The sequence below is a fragment of the Bidens hawaiensis genome, unplaced genomic scaffold, assembly GCF_021521415.1.
Source record: "Bidens hawaiensis isolate Kalapana, Puna unplaced genomic scaffold, B.hawaiensis_p1.1 tig00010127_1, whole genome shotgun sequence".
Taxonomy (NCBI): domain Eukaryota; kingdom Viridiplantae; phylum Streptophyta; class Magnoliopsida; order Asterales; family Asteraceae; genus Bidens; species Bidens hawaiensis.
Window position 1 is genome coordinate 49,871 of NW_027491766.1, and position 16,623 is coordinate 66,493.

A 16,623-nucleotide genomic window follows, 5' to 3' on the forward strand; every position below is an offset into this window, starting at 1 on the left:
CTTCGTCGCTTGGATTAGGGATCAGATTCAATCGAATATGATATTTTTTTTTATCCCGGAATATGAAAAGAAAAGAAAAGAGTTTTCTTAGAGAGAGCGAGGTAATTTAAATTTTGAACCTCATGTGGATACATAATAGATAAGGAGATCGATGAATTTTGAATTTTGGAGGCCTGCTTATTTCATTTCTAAAATTTCATTGGCTAAAGACACTTGTATATTATGTTTAAATGGGTTGTACACTTAATATTAAGAGTTATTGTTGAAATGACTCTTTTGCCTTTCTTATATGTATTTTAATATAGTGTGTGTGTATATATATATATACTACAACTAAAGAATTAACTTTATTTTTTTAAAAAAAATAATATTTTGCGATTTTTTATCTTTCCTTCTTTTAATAAAATGATATTGTTCCTAAAAAAAATTGTCGATGTAATGCATATGTGCATTAATGTGTATTTCATATATAAAATATTGTTTTATTGCATATAATACAACACAAATGCATTATATAATGCATGCTATTGAATATATGCAAACACACTATCACATATATGTAATACAACACTAATGCTAATATGCGCTATATCGATTTTCTTTTATTTTTGTATATCTATACTATATTAAAATACATTTAAGAAAGGCAAAAATGTCATTTCAACAAAAACTCTTAGGTACAAACTATTTAAACATAAGGTACAAGTGTATTTAGCCTATAAAATTTTAGAGTTGAAATAAGCGGGTTGTGATCCAAATTCAAAATCCAAGAACGTCTTCATCTGCCTCAACGTCTATTGTGTATCTAAGGATTCAAAATTCAAAAGCCTCGCTCTCTCCAAGAAAACTCTTTACTTTTGCTCTCATACTTTCCCAGATTCGATTGAATCTGATCCCTAATCCAATAAAGAAAGTTGGCTGGTGTTGGTTTATCCGACGAATAGAGGCGGCGATGGAGATGACCTTATTCTTGTCTTGTTTTGAGGTACTTAGTCTTTATGAGCTTATTATTATTTCTTCCAATTGTTTATTCTTAAATTAGGGCATTTTATCTTGTAACAGAACCAGATTATTAATAATAATGTCAATTTTGAGCCATAACGCTACTGTGATAGACTTTTCAAATGCCCTAATTTTCATTAAATTTAATCCAATGTCTTAAAGTTTTGTAAATTTTGGCAAGTTTCACCAGCAATGAACGAAGTTGAGAGTTTTAGGGCTCATAGAGTTACTGGTTATAGAAGCTTTTTGGGATGGACTTGCTGTAACTATTTGCATATTTTCAGGTGGAGAACCAAGAAAGAAGTAATATTTGAAAAAGGTACTTCAAAATTAGCTCAGTAGTTGTTTGTTACTACTAATATGTTAGTTAGTACATATTCTTGTTTTAAAACTTGAATTTTAAGTTAAATATTTACATTTCTTTATGTTAATAATAAGCCCTACAGTTGATAAGTATGGGACCTTAAATGGTGGGGCTAGAGGCTTGATGAATGGGCCATTGTATTCTAGGATGATGAAAAATCCAGCGAGGAGAAACAGATATGAGGTTTACGGGTCAAAGCTGAAGTATTCACTAAGTAAAAGTCCGATTTGTGACGGGAGATGCAAAGGTTTCTTTTGATATTTACAAATTATATAAAACCAATCAGAAGTTGCTACTTGAAGGTGCAGTTTTGTTTCTTTACTACTTTTATTTACTGATTTTCTAAGATTTTTATTTGTTTACCCCACTGTTTTATTCTTAGAGCAAGAGGGTAGATTCCAGTTTCGTGTAGGCATATTGTTAGGTCTTCTGAAAAATGGTTCCAGATAAAGATTCATTATAATCTTATGCTTATTTTTACGGTTGCTATTTATTGATTTCTTAGATACAAAGACGTAGGCTCAAGTTGCGCCTTAATATGTCTCAGCCACAGTTGAAGCAATGGCTGCATTTTTCCAATCATGTTCTATAATTAACAATGATTGTATTAGTAGTTAGTTTTGTTAATTCTTAAATAAAGGATTATGACTATTGACTAATGTATTAAAATTTGTATATTCACTAGACTGCAGAAAGAACATGCTATATTGTTTGTTGAGGTATATTATGACTAAATATAAATATCAAATGTTATTATATAATAATATATGTATTATAGTTGTCAATAGCGGTGATAGCGGGCGCTATAGCGCGCTACGTAGTGATGCGGATATAGGCCGCTATATACTAAATATCGGTCATTTAGCGTGATTATAAAAAAATGTAGAAACCTATTTTATAGGCCTGTTTATCAACCAAACATCTGCACCTTTCACAAGTTCAACCGTAAAAGCTTATTTTGTGAATATAAACCCTAATTATTTGCATAAAAACTTTCTACTCCTTTATCGCTAGATATGAAATAGCGGTCGCTATTTACTGTTATTCGCCATGTAGCATATAGGTGACCCGTCGCTATTTACCGCTATTCGCTATTGACAACTATGATATACATTATAGTGTAAAGGATGTTATTTCATATTAGAGGATGTAAAGTGCATATTTTTCTGAAGAACTTGTTTCGGATTATATTCGAGCTACTATTTCAACAGTAGTGTCAATTCATGATAAAGTACACTGGCTTGATTTCTAAAACTATAGTTAGTGTTTTCATTTTTCTATAAAATTTTTAAGTATTTATTGTTTTAACTTGTAGGAGCCAACGGGGGATATTCTTCTTTCTTAACAGGGGATTTTCTCCGTCTTCGAGAGGGTAAATGTCAACAAATAATGCAGAGACATCCCTGACATTGCAGGTATTTTTAAGTAATTTAGTTGAATTTAAATATAAATGTAAACTTAAAATTATTATTTTATTGTACTCATTTAGTTTTTTAGCAACGTATCGTCTATGATCGTTTGTTTTTTGCTCATGTTTGTTCGTAAAGAAAATGACTGTTCGTGCAATAAGTGTTTGCTAACAATGTAAACAAACGGTTCACCGACATAAACAAACGAACATAGATAAACGGACATAAGTAAGCTACAGCCAATTTAACGTAATTATTTTATGTATGAATTATTAAAAACTATATATTTTTTTAAAAGTGTTGCGTTAGTTTTTTTACATTGGATTCAAATTTGATGCCGGGGATGGTGTTGTCTAAGCTGTAGAATGGCCAAAACCAAATCGACCTTTATTAAAATGTTGCCCTTTTTGACCTGAAGCCATCTTGACCGAACACGTTCTCACCCGTTACCAAAATTGACCCTTTTAAAAAATGGTCCGTTTTGACCTGAAGTCGTCTTAACCGAACACGTTCGGACCCGTTATCAGGTTGACTTTTTTTTTAAAATGGCCTGTTGTGACCCGAACTAAATTGAGGTTTGTTAAACATGGTTTAAGAAGCTCTGGTCTGCAATTAAAACAAGGACAGGAGTCTTAACCATTGTACCCTGCTTTTGAATGGTAACGAGGTTTGTATACTGATGCAGAGCTTATTTAGAAAAAAAAACGACGTTCATTTAAGGGATTTTGATTGAATTTGGGATAAAATATAATTTTAGTAAATATGAGTCTAAATGTATATCGATTTAACAATTTTTTATGAGATTGCACTGAGTGTTAAAAATATTAAGGGTATTTTGGGATACTTGTGAATTCACTATATGCTTTGATTATGTGCTTTGATTAATTTTATATATTTTGAGATTGCTCCAACCAATTGTTATTTTATAATTAAATTATATGCTTTGATTAATTTTATATATTTTGAGAAAAATCGTAACCGAGCCTAAGCTTGGGTCAAACTCGTGTAGTACCTTAAACGATTTAAAGCTTGACAGGAGCCTTAACGTTGGAATCTTGATACATTTGGGATGAATTAACATGTTCATTTCTTAGCTGCTTTGTTCTACCTATTGGTAATCAGAAACTGAATATTTGATAACTAAAAAAATCTCATTTATCTGTGAATTAGAAATGGGTGGTCAGACATAAAATCAAATATTTAATGGATTGGTTAATATTTAGCATTTGTCACATTTAAATGATACGAAGAACCTGTTTCAGCACCATAGTCACATTTATTATTATTATTATTATTATTATTATTATTCAAGAAATTATTAAAAATGTTATCTTGTTGATTGTTCAGATGGTATTATTATTTGGGATTTTGATTTTGACCCACTGATTCAGCCAAGACATACACGATGGGTTTCGGCTGCATAGATGCTTCCCAAACATGCCCTATACCTCAAGGGCCCTTACTAGATATTATTGAGATGATTGAGATTACGGGAAATCCAAATGTTCATGGTTTGCCGAAGTGTGAGGTGATTGCCAATATTACTCTTTGTTTATCTTTTTACTTTTGTTCACGGTTTTAAAAGTCGTTCCGAGGCGCGTCTTGACGCTTTCGCCTTGGTAGCCTCGGTGAAAAAACACATAAGAGGAAATTAAACCTGCAATCCGTTTATTTAAACGGATTGTGTTTGGGTCATTGCAAGTTGACCAATATAACCCATTTATTTTTTATTTTATTTTCCTTGGAATTAATTGGTTGGTATCTTATACCAAATTTCAAAACTAAAAAGGAACAAAAGATGCTATAATTACTGTGTAACTGTTTTAAATAAAATTCTAATTGTTTTAAAATTATAAATTTAAAGTATTAGTATGATAAATCAGTAAAAAATAAAAAAAAACTTTTGGGTCAAACGATTATTGTTTGAACCTGCAAATATGCATGCCATGATCGCGTTAATGTAGCTAACATGATGAACGCTTCAACTTATTATTACTATTTTATGTTATGAAAAATTAGAAAATACTACTATATTATTATTATTTTCATTCATTTTGCCAGTTGAATTGCTCTTTGGGAGTGCCCCAGTCCGGCTCAATGCTGATTGTCCAAGAAGCCGGTTCAGTGGTGGTGCAGCAGCAACAGTCTCCATGCTGAGGTTTCATACTAAGGGTATTTGTTATTTGCTTAAAAAGTGTAACACCCTTAGCCCCTGCGGGTAGGTCTTATCGTTATTTTCACATTAGTTTTGTTTGTATTATGAGTTGTGTCGATTTGAAACTAATATTTATGGTTTTTTTTATTGTGCATATAACTAGAGGTGGGGGTTTTACCAAACAGGTCGTTGCTGGGTGTTGGACTGTTGAAAAGTTTCTTGCTTTTATTATGGCCAAATTTCTAGGTAAACGTTAATTTAATCTAGCCATCTTAGTATGAGCAGGTCTAAACCTTATGACAAGTAAGTTTGTTTTGCCTATACACATTGATTAAGATCAATAACTAACAATTTTAATAATTAATTGATAATGTGGATTTATATCTTAGTGTTGTTTTTTACTTGATGACTTCATGATATTAGTTATACATATCTGTTAATTGTAGTATTCTACTATTTTATGAGAACTTCAATAATGTTTAGACATAATTCAATAGTTTATCTTAAGCCAAGTGAAGGTGGCCATTTTTTAATATTTGAATTTTAGAGGATTTTTGATATGTTTGTTTTTATTTTGCAGTGTATTTTGTTTCTTTCTTTCCAATATGTGTTTGACCAGTAGTTATTTCTTATAAGAAGTCAAACATTGAGTGTAGGAGTTTGGTTGTAACCTTTTTTAATGTTTTTAAGTCGTAGGCGGTATGCATATTGGCAGTATTATGGATATTTCATAAATTGTTTATAAAATCTATAGAATCATGTGTTGATGATAGTGCAGCCCTAAAATGGTTCATAACCAATCATTCATAAAATGTGAAGGTATGTATGAATTAACGGTAAGAAGGTGGCAAACCCTAATAATATTTGTGAAGGAGGGTGGCAGACCCTAATAATATCTGTGAAGGAGGGTGGCTGACCCAAATAATATTTGCGAAGGAGGGTGGCAAACCTTGAATGAGGGTGGCAGACCCTAATAATATCTGTGGGGTTATAGGGCGAAAGGCTCTTTAAGGGTGGTAGACCTTAATAATATCTGTAAGGTTATAGGACGAAAGGCTCTTTAAAACGTATACATATGTATATAAAGCAAGATAAAATATGAAAGTATGAAAGAAAGAAAGAATAAAAGAATAATAGAAAGTATATACTTATGTATGTGCGAAAAAAAGATAAGCAAGATAAAATATGAAAGTAATATATATCTACGAATACGTATGAGTAAGTATGTGAATGTATTGTATGATAACTGCTTTAACTAGTACTCACTCTGCATAGCTGACTTTTAGTATGCATGCATGTTAATAGACTGAAGCAGTTAGCTTGAAGGAGACATATGACAGGATCTTAAGAAGCTGGTATCTGCAGAAATATTTGTCATGATGTTAATTAAGATGTTTTATATTATGATTTTAAAGACAAGTTTGAATGTTTGTAACGATGATTGAAGTTTTATTTATTCCGCGAAAGTTTTAATTAACTCTGTTATTTAGAACTGTGTTTATGAGTAAATCTAACACCAAAATAGGGCACTGGGATCGAGGCCTTACATAAACTATAAAATTACGGCATTCAACAACATGTAACCCTTAAACCTTGTATGTCAACCAACATTGTAAGTCAGTCATCTATTTCAACCAACATTAATTTCATATTTTAAAACCTTTATTGCATACCTTGGTTTATTTGTAGACGTAGATCATGGTGTTTTAGACTTTAAGTTGGTAATTCCTTTACTTGTAGTAGGTATGTGTTTATGTTTTTTTGTGTTCACTTATGTTAGGGAACCCACTCGACCCCAGCCAGGGGCTCTGCCCCTTGGACCCTGCTAGGGGCTGCCGCCCCTAGACCCCGCTGCCAGGGGCGCTGCCCCCGGACCCCCGTTCGTTGTGGGTCATATAAAGATAGAAATACATTATGAGAAGTGATAGTTAATTGATACGTATACTTGTTATACAGTCAGCCGTGCACAACTGAAGAAAGGGATTACGATTAACGGTGAACGTAACCGTGTTCAGGTGAGTTTCTAGCCCCATTTATGTGTTATGTTTTCGGGGCTGTGTGCATACTCAATATGTTTGTTAATACGCTTATCCTAAGAGATAAGTGTATGCTTATGTGGATAATGTGAAATGTATGAATGATTGCTTGATGATACGTGAACGATCTTCGGATATTGCACGTACTGTCAGGTTGTAACGCTATGTATAAGATAAGTATGTTATGTATGTTTATGTGTATGAATGTGATAGAGATAATAAAAGAAAGAAATGATAATGTATGGTTGTATGGTAACGAAGAGGGAATCGAACCCTACTAATATTCGAGAACTAGGGAACCAAACCCTACTAATATTCGAGGAAAGAGGGTACCGAGCCCTAATAATATTCGAGGAAGGAGGGTATCGAGCCATAATAATACTCGAGGAAAGAGGGTACCGAGCCCTAATAATACTCGAGGAAAGAGGGTACCGAGCCCTAATAATACTCGAGGAATGTAGGGCGTAATGCTCTTTATAACGTAAGATATGAAGGTAAGTTAATACAAAAGAAAGTAAGAAAGTAAGAAGGTATGAAAGTAAGAAAGTATGAAAGTATGAATGAAAGAATATAATGTTATGTGAATGGTATGATTATGTGATTATCTAGAACTCACTCAGCGTAGCTGACTTTTAGTATGCACGCAGGTGAGTAGGATGAGGCAGCTCGCTTGAGGAGATACGTGGCACTGAACAAGAGTCTGGCATCTGAAGAATTATGATGTTTTAATTTTAATGTTTTAATGTGAAAGACAAAGGATGTTTTGAGACAAGTTATGAAATATTGTAATGTTTTATGAAAGTTTTATATTCCGCGTAAATGTTTTAATTAACTCTGATATTTAGAACTGTGTTTATGAGTAAATCCAACACGAAAGTAGGGTTACCGGTAACGGGGCCTTACAAGAATTGGTTTTTGATGAAACTTTAGTAAAGGACCTTTAATGGAAATAAAATTTTTCCAAGTTGACCTGGCAGCTTGACCCCACTGCCAGGGTGCTGCCACCGGACCCCTGATAGTTGATGGCTATAATAACCTAGAAGTACGATATGGGTGGTGATAGTTAAATGATACGTGTAATTGTTAGCCGCGCCCATTTAAAGAGAGGAGTTACCATGAATTCGGAAATAAAAAGGAGCTCAGGTGAGTTTCTAGCCCCACTTCCTTGTTATGTTTTCAGGGCTGTCTGCATTCTCGATGTGATTAGTTAATACACTTACCTTAAGTGGTAATTGTATACTATGTGAATGTTTATGAATGATGTATGTATGATATATGAATGTCTATGGATGATTTATGTATGATATATGAATGAAGCAGAAAAGATTAAGAGCATGTATGAAAGTATATAGATTTAAAAGAAAAGGAAGGTATGTATGAATTGACGGTAAGAAGGTAGCAAACCCTAATAATATTTGTGAAGGAGGGTGGCAGACCCTAATAATATCTGTGAAGGAGGGTGGCTGACCCAAATAATATTTGCGAAGGAGGGTGGCAAACCTTGAATGAGGGTGGCAGACCCTAATAATATCTGTGGGGTTATAGGGCGAAAGGCTCTTTAAGGGTGGTAGACCTTAATAATATCTGTAAGGTTATAGGACGAAAGGCTCTTTAAAACGTATACATATGTATATAAAGCAAGATAAAATATGAAAGTATGAAAGAAAGAAAGAATAAAAGAATGATAGAAAGTATATACTTATGTATGTGCGAAAAAAAGATAAGCAAGATAAAATATGAAAGTAATATGTATCTACGAATACGTATGAGTAAGTATGTGAATGTATTGTATGATAACTGCTTTAACTAGTACTCACTCTGCATAGCTGACTTTTAGTATGCATGCATGTTAATAGACTGAAGCAGTTAGCTTGAAGGAGACATATGACAGGATCTTAAGAAGCTGGTATCTGCAGAAATATTTGTCATGATGTTAATTAAGATGTTTTATATTATGATTTTAAAGACAAGTTTGAATGTTTGTAACGATGATTGAAGTTTTATTTATTCCGCGAAAGTTTTAATTAACTCTGTTATTTAGAACTGTGTTTATAAGTAAATCTAACACCAAAGTAGGGCACTAGGATCGTGGCCTTACATAAACTATAAAATTACGGCATTCAACAACATGTAACCCTTAAACCTTGTAAGTCAACCAACATTGTAAGTCAGTCATCTATTTCAACCAACATTAATTTCATATTTTAAAACCTTTATTGCATACCTTGGTTTATTTGTAGACGTAGATCATGGTGTTTTAGACTTTAAGTTGGTAATTCCTTTACTTGTAGTAGGTATGTGTTTATGTTTTTTTGTGTTCACTTATGTAGGGAACCCACTCGACCCCAGCCAGGGGCTCTGCCCTTGGACCCTGCTAGGGGCTGCCGCCCCTAGACCCCTCTGCCAGGGGCGCTGCCCCCGGACCACCGTTCGTTGTGGGTCATATAAAGATAGAAATACATTATGAGAAGTGATAGTTAATTGATACGTATACCTGTTATACAGTCAGCCGTGCACAACTAAAGAAAGGGATTACGATTAACGGTGAACGTAACCGTGTTCAGGTGAGTTTCTAGCCCCATTTATGTGTTATGTTTTCGGGGCTGTGTGCATACTCAATATGTTTGTTAATACGCTTATCCTAAGAGATAAGTGTATGCTTATGTGGATAATGTGAAATGTATGAATGATTGCTTGATGATACGTGAACGATCTTCGGATATTGCACGTACTGTCAGGTTGTAACGCTATGTATAAGATAAGTATGTTATGTATGTTTATGTGTATGAACGTGATAGAGATAATAAAAGAAAGAAATGATAATGTATGGTTGTATGGTAACGAAGAGGGAATCGAACCCTACTAATATTCGAGAACTAGGGAACCAAACCCTACTAATATTCGAGGAAAGAGGGTACCGAGCCCTAATAATACTCGAGGAAGGAGGGTACCGAGCCCTAATAATACTCGAGGAAGGAGGGTACCGAGCCCTAATAATACTCGAGGAAAGAGGGTACCGAGCCCTAATAATACTCGAGGAAAGAGGGTACCGAGCCCTAATAATACTCGAGGAATGTAGGGCGTAATGCTCTTTATAACGTAAGATATGAAGGTAGGTTAATACAAAAGAAAGTAAGAAAGTAAGAAGGTATGAAAGTAAGAAAGTATGAAAGTAAGAAAGTATGAAAGTATGAATGAAAGAATATAATGTTATGTGAATGGTATGATTATGTGATTATCTAGAACTCACTCAGCGTAGCTGACTTTTAGTATGCACGCAGGTGAGTAGGATGAGGCAGCTCGCTTGAGGAGACACGTGGCACTGAACAAGAGTCTGGCATCTGAAGAATTATGATGTTTTAATTTTAATGTTTTAATGTGAAAGACAAAGGATGTTTTGAGACAAGTTATGAAATATTGTAATGTTTTATGAAAGTTTTATATTCCGCGTAAATGTTTTAATTAACTCTGATATTTAGAACTGTGTTTATGAGTAAATCCAACACGAAAGTAGGGTTACCGGTAACGGGGCCTTACAAGTTGGTATCAGAGCAAAGTTCGAGAGATTTAAGCATCCTACATGCTTAGACTCGAACAGAGTATGGGATATAAGTAAGAAAAGAAAGAAGATGCCAGTTCAAGAATGCCATGTGTCGCTCAAGCAAGATCAGTAAAGGTAAGGTGTATGATTAAATGATATATGTTAATGAGAAAGGAAAGATTGTGAACGGCAGGGATAGGAATAATTGATTGTTTAATTTGACAAACTGCTTAAGTAGAACCAGCACAAATAGACTCATAAAGGGAAGTGTATAGGACACGGAAAGTAACGTGATCAGCTAATCACAACTGGCCACTCTTATTACCTGTTAGCCTTGCTATCCTTGTACTAAATAGTTTCTTGAGTGATGATGTTTGTGTTTTCCCTTTTAAGAATACGATGGCTGGAGCTGGAGACATTGTTGGAGCTGGAGGTCGCACTAGACGACGCGGCAGGCCTCGTCGTGTCCAGCAACCTTCGGTTGAGACAGCTTCAAACACCGAAGCTGAAGGAAGCACAGCGGGAAGAAACCCGGAAAACAATGAAGGAGTTCAACTGGATCCCGCCATTCAAGCAGCTATTGTTCAAGCTGAGGCCACTGCTGTGAAGAAAATTACCCCGGGAAGGTCTGCTGGAAGCCGTGAAAGAACTGTTGAAGGGGCAGGTGGTAATGGTAGAAAGGATGACGAGAGGGAGAGGGGTGACCCAAGTGAGGTAAGGTCTGTGAAAGATGATGATAGGAAGAGGGGCCGAGGCGGTTGCAACTATAAGTCCTTCAAAGGTTGTGACCCGCCTAAGCTGACTGGTTTAGGAGACGCAATCGCTACTCTTCAGTGGATAACCGCCATGGATAAGGTTATCCGCATTAGCGAGTGCCGTCCCGATCAAGCTGTCGGTTATACCACCCAATCGTTTGAAGATGAGGCTATGTATTGGTGGGAGAGTGTGGAGCAGAGGAAGACCCGTGAAGAGATCAAAGAGATGAAGTGGGACGACCTGAGGGAGTTAGTAATGAAGAAGTTCTGTGCTGACGCCGAGGTTGAAAGGGCGGAGATGAAGTTCCTAAACTTGAAAGCTGGGATAATGACACATCGTGAGTACACCACCGAGTTCAATCGAATGTCTAGGTTGGTGCCCGATATGGTCAACACTGAGGCTAAAAGGATCAAGTGTTACGTGAGGGGATTACCACAGAGAGTCCGCATGTTAGTCAGGACAAGTAAACCTGCAACTTTCGATTCTGCTGTCGAACTCGCAGAAATGGTCTATGCAGACTTGGCTGCGGATGATGTGGTGGTGGGAGACGAGAAGAAAGAGAGGAAAGGGGTCGCTCCTGCTAAACGACCCGGTACCCAGATGTGGAACCCTAAGAACAAGCAGCCGAGAGTTTGGGAGAACAGGTCGTGCAAGACTTGTGGCAAGACGCACAGTGGTGAGTGTAGGTGGGGAAAGGGTTCGGATACATGTCATAAGTGTGGAAAGATACATGCCGGAGAATGTAAATTTGGGTCGAATGTTTGCTACAAGTGTGGGAAGGCAGGTCATTACGCTCATGAGTGCAGTTCTAAGCCTGCATGCTACAAGTGTGGTAAGACAGGTCATTTTGCTAGGGAGTGTACCTAGAGTGAAGCTGGAGTTAGTAGAAGGAAGGATGCCGATCAAGCTAGGCCAAGAACTAGAGCCTACATGTTGACCCAAGAACAAGCCAAGCAGATTCCGGATGTTGTCACAGGTACGTTTCTAGTGAACGGTGTTTCCACTACTGTATTATTTGATTCGGGTGCAAACAAAAGTTTTGTAGCCACACCATTTATTAAACTAGCTAAAATGAAAGGCTTCCGAGTGTCTGAAACTTTTGTAGTAGAAACCGCCGGTGACACTTCGGTTAAAATAACAAAGATGGTTAAGAACTGTAAGATAGAATTGGAAGGACATGAGTTCCCGGTTACCTTGTACGTTATGACCTTGGGAGGGTTCGATGTAGTTTTGGGTATAGATTGGCTGTCTGAGTTTGAGGCTCAGATAATGTGTAAGAGTAGGATGGTAAGGTTAAAGTCATTGGATGGTAGTGCGGTAACAGTTTATGGTGATAAGAAAAGTTCTGGGCTTAATGTCATTTCGATGATAAAAGCCGAGGGTTTGCTAAGGCGAGGGTGTGGTGCCTACCTGGCGTATGTTGTCAACGCTACGGCCGAGATGAAAGAAATGAAAGATGTTCCTATTGTGCGCGACTACCCAGAAGTATTCCCTGAGGATCTTCCGGGGTTGCCACCGGAGCGAGAGATAGAATTTCAGATAGATTTAATACCAGGAGCCCAACCTGTCGCGAAAGCGCCTTACCGTCTAGCACCGTCTGAGATGAGAGAATTGATGTCCCAACTGCAAGAACTCCTAGACAAGGGTTTTATCAGACCGAGTGTTTCCCCGTGGGGCGCACCGGTATTGTTCGTGAAAAAGAAGGATGGAAGTATGAGAATGTGCATAGACTATCGTGAGTTGAATAAGCTTACGGTAAAGAATAGATATCCGTTGCCAAGGATTGATGATCTGTTTGACCAACTGCAAGGTTCAAGTTGGTTCTCACGAATAGATCTCAGATCAGGCTACCATCAGCTGAAGGTGAAAGAGGCAGACATCCCTAAGACAGCGTTCCGAACGCGGTATGGACACTACGAATTCCTCGTAATGTCATTCGGTCTAACCAATGCTCCTGCAACATTTATGGACATGATGAATAGGGTGTGCCGACCGATGTTGGATAAGTCGGTTATCGTATTCATTGACGATATATTGATTTATTCAAAGAACGAGTCTGACCATGCTAAGCATCTGAGAGAGGTATTGGAGACTCTGAAGAAAGAGAAGTTGTATGCCAAGTTTTCGAAGTGCGCGTTCTGGTTAAGAGAAGTGCAATTTTTAGGTCACGTGATTAATCCGGAAGGAATTATCGTGGACCCAGCTAAGATTGAAGCGATAACGAATTGGAAGACTCCGCAGAATCCGACTGATATACGAAGCTTCCTAGGGTTAGCTGGCTACTATAGGAGATTCATCGAAGGTTTCTCCAAGATAGCCGCACCGCTGACCGGTATGACCCGAAAGTCGATAGTATTCAGTTGGGGAAAGTTTCAGGAAGAAGCCTTTGAAGAATTGAAGAAGAGACTCACGCAAGCTCCAATCCTTACTCTACCCGATGGTGACGAGGATTTCGTTGTTTGTGCTGATGCTTCGCATCAAGGATTAGGTTGCGTGTTGATGCAACGAGGGAAGGTGATAGCTTACGCGTCTAGACAGTTGAAGGTCCATGAAAGTACTTATCCGACGCACGATTTGGAGTTAGCAGCTGTAGTGCATGCTCTTAAGATATGGAGGCATTATCTGTACGGTACTAAGTGCACTATCTATACAGATCATAAGAGTTTAAAGTACTTCTTCGAGCAGAAAGAATTGAACATGAGGCAGAGAAGATGGTTAGAATTGATAAAGGATTACGACTGTGAGATTAAGTATTACCCCGGTAAAGCTAACGTGGTCGCTGATGCGCTAAGTCGTAAGAATGAGGAAGTCCTTGCAACAGTGAAGTCATACAAGTTGATCATGAACTCAAGTCTTTTTGAAGAAATCATCAAAGTGCAGTCAGAAGTGTTAGTAGACGAAGGGTTAGTAAAGAAAGAAAGGATTTATGGCCAGCAAGATGGGTTGATGGAAAACACTCATGGAGTTAAAACTAGGTTCGACCGTATGTGGATCCCACGCCATGGTGATCTTAGAAGTCGAATCTTAGATGAAGCTCATAAGTCAAGGTACTCAATCCATCCTGGAGCTACAAAGATGTACCAAGACTTGAAAAGAGATTACTGGTGGCCAGGAATGAAGAACGATGTAGTGGATTATGTTGGTAAGTGCTTAACTTGCTTACAAGTCAAAGCCGAACACCAAAAGCCTTATGGGAAGATGCAACCGCTAGAGATACCAGAGTGGAAATGGGAACACATCACCATTGATTTCATAACTAAGCTACCTTGTACAGATAAGCAACATGATACCATCTGGGTGATTGTGGACCGTTTGACCAAGAGTGCTCACTTTCTGCCCATACGAGAGGCCATCTCGTCAGAAACGTTAGCAAGCTTGTTCATCAAGGAAGTTGTAACCAAGCATGGAGTACCGTTATCGATCGTGTCCGATAGAGATACACGGTTTACTTCGAGGTTCTGGAAGAAATTCCATGAAGCTATGGGGACGAGGTTGAACATCGGTACGGCGTATCATCCTCAAACTGATGGACAGTCTGAAAGGACGATCCAAACCCTTGAGGATATGCTACGTGCTTGTGTTTTAGATTTTGGTGGAAATTGGGATGATCATCTGCACCTGGCAGAGTTCTCCTATAACAACAGTTACCATTCAAGTATTGGTATGCCACCGTTTGAGATGCTTTACGGTAGACGATGTAGAACCCCGGTGTGTTGGGGTGAGATTGGTCAGAAAGAAATGGGAAGCCTAGAAGTGGTTCAAGAAACGTCTTCAAAGTTCGATCAGATCAAAGCAAGAATGAAAGCCGCTCAAGACAGACAAAAGTCTTATGCAGATAAGCGGCGACGACCAATTGAGTTTAACGTTGGTGACAATGTGATGCTTAAGGTCTCGCCTTGGAAAGGAATTATCCGTTTTAGGAAAAGAGGAAAGTTGAGTCCGAGGTACATTGGACCGTTCAAGATTGTAGGTCGTGTGGGTGAAGTAGCTTATAAACTGGATTTACCCGATGAGTTAGAAGGAATTCATTCAACCTTCCATGTTTCTCATCTGAGGAAGTGTCTAGCTGATGACACGTCTCACGTGCCATTAATGGACATTGAGGTTGATGAACAATTGAACTACATCGAGCAACCGATAGGGATCGTTGATCGCAAGGAGAAGCAGCTTCGTCACAAGATTATACCCTTGGTAAAAGTGATATGGAAACACCGCAAGGGATCAGATGCTACTTGGGAAGCCGAGGATGAAATGCGCAAGTTTTACCCTAGTTTGTTTATGTAATAGTTAGGTTTCGGGGACGAAACCTCTTTAAGGAGGGGAGACTTGTAACATCCTAAAATTTTAATGATGAATAAAGGAAGTTATGTTTAGTGATTTCGCGTAATTAATTAATATCGGGTATGGAGCGGGTCTTGGACTTGGATTAATTGAGATGGGTTAAATGAGAATGGGATTTCAGGGATATAAATACCCCCAAAATCCCAAAATATCTTCATTTTTACCATACTCTCTAACACTTCCAAAACACGCACACCACACACCTCAACCGCCGGCGGCCGGAAGAGAGAGGCGAGATCCGAGAGTGTGAGAGAGAGAGACTAGTTGTGATTAAGCAAATAAACAAGACCCAAACAAGCTCAAAAAGGTATGATTCTTGATCTTTGAAGTTTAAAGATCCGAGCTTTTAGTGTATAAAAGACCGAAAATGGTCGGGAAGCGTAGTGGGTGATGTTGAACCGTAACAAGGGTGTTAAAATCGCTCGAAACGTTGGACAGAAACCGAAACTGCGGTTATCTGGGCAACTTCGCCTTCATCTGGGCAACTTCGCCTTCAAAGTGATGAACTTCGCCTGCAAGCCAAGTTCGCCTGATGAACTTCGCCTGCAAGCTAAGTTCGCCTGATGGAAACTTCGCTGTAAAGCTAAGTTCGCCTAACTGGTAACTTCGCCTGAGGTTAAGTTCGCCTAACTGGTAACTTCGCCTGAGGTCAAGTTCGCCTGCTGACAACTTCGCCTGAAGCAAAGTTCGCATAATGGCAACTTCGCCTAAAGCCAAGTTCGCCTAAATGGTAACTTCGCCTAAAGCCAAGTTCGCCTAAATGGTAACTTCGCCAAAAGCCAAGTTCGCCTAAATGGTAACTTCGCCTAAAGCCAAGTTCGTTTAGACTTTAAGTTGGTAATTCCTTTACTTGTAGTAGGTATGTGTTTATGTTTTTTTGTGTTCACTTATGTTAGGGAACCCACTCGACCCCAGCCAGGGGCTCTGCCCCTTGGACCCTGCTAGGGGCTGCCGCCCCTAGACCCCGCTGCCAGGGGCGCTGCCCCCGGACCCCCGTTCGTTGTGGGTCATATAAAGAT

General features: G+C 37.9%; 1 long non-coding RNA gene across 1 annotated transcript; it reads left to right on the top strand.

Moving 5' to 3' along the window:
* Positions 1 to 2,579: 2,579 nt before the first annotated feature.
* On the top strand, positions 2,580 to 4,944 carry LOC143534297 (uncharacterized). Its single transcript, XR_013135523.1, has 3 exons — positions 2,580 to 2,781; positions 4,167 to 4,303; positions 4,837 to 4,944. It is a non-coding gene; the product is annotated as an uncharacterized LOC143534297 (long non-coding RNA).
* Positions 4,945 to 16,623: the final 11,679 nt, after the last annotated feature.